Source organism: Cystoisospora suis (assembly GCF_002600585.1).
Source record: "Cystoisospora suis strain Wien I chromosome Unknown contig_3748, whole genome shotgun sequence".
Lineage (NCBI taxonomy): Eukaryota > Apicomplexa > Conoidasida > Eucoccidiorida > Sarcocystidae > Cystoisospora > Cystoisospora suis.
Genome location: NW_027156543.1, coordinates 11485 through 12608, shown reverse-complemented (window position 1 = coordinate 12608; position 1124 = coordinate 11485).

Below are 1124 nucleotides of genomic sequence, written 5' to 3'. Positions count from 1 at the left end.
CCACTGGCAGTTCGCGAGCGTATGATCCGGACTATGGCAAAAATAGCAACGAAGCTTGAGCTCGTCACTCTGAGATCCACTGCTCCCGAAAGCACACTTCTTCAGCCGGGTCGGTTCGGGGCTGCTGGGTGTCACGATGCGGACGTCATCCACAGGCTTCCTGCTATTTTTGTGCATAACAGGTTGCTTCACTTCCTCCACACCCGGCACGCCGACATTTGCTCTAATCTTCCATTGCTTCGGGGACGGCGGCGGCAGCAATGGTGTTGCTGTTTTCTTCACGCACCTTCAACATAGTCTCACGATCGATGACAGTGGATGTATAGGAAGAATACAGCGTTGAAGTCTGTGACAGACGGGGAGTCAACAGATGGCGCGGAGTCCTGAATGTTCGCTGGAATCGACAGCCAGTATAGTTGAGTCAGCGTATACTCGGAAGTTTCCGGCAGCATCTTAAACACACGAGCCATTCAGACTCTTGCAGCTTCAAGATCAACAGCTAACCGTTTCAGATTTGTAGCCAGCTCACGGGCACCCCTGAAACCTGAGACGGTGCTCTGTAATCTCTTATAGTATGTAAGAGCACTGTATTTCATACCGGCGTTCCTTAACAGCTTGTCGCGCGCTGCTTCGTATACCATATCTGCTGGCACACTCGTCAAACGGATGGCCTGAACGACAGAAGTCTCCTCGTGTTTCATCCCGAAAGAGGATTGATTCACGAGCATGTCCGCCCACCTTTCACGCGGTACATGCCTACCTGCTAACTCATTCTCGAACAGTCAGAACCAATGCTCCCAAGTGACTGTGGGTCCATCTGGTGGAAGTAGTTCTGGAGTCTGCAGAACACGGTCCCTTTCATTATCTGGCAGAGAGACTGTTTTTTCTGCTTCTTCCTCCCTGTCCCACCACCAGCGCATCGTACGGAAGACGAATCTGCCGCCGTCAAACTCCACACGGGTCTTGTACGCATCTTGCAGTTGCAGAATTTCTCGCAGTCCTTTAATCCCACCCCAGCCAACCGAGATCGTGTTTTCTCCTTTCACCAGAAACAGGGGACCTCTTTGCCTGCTTTAGCTCCCGATGAATCCGCTCCAGTTCCTTCGCCTCCTCAACCGCTTCTT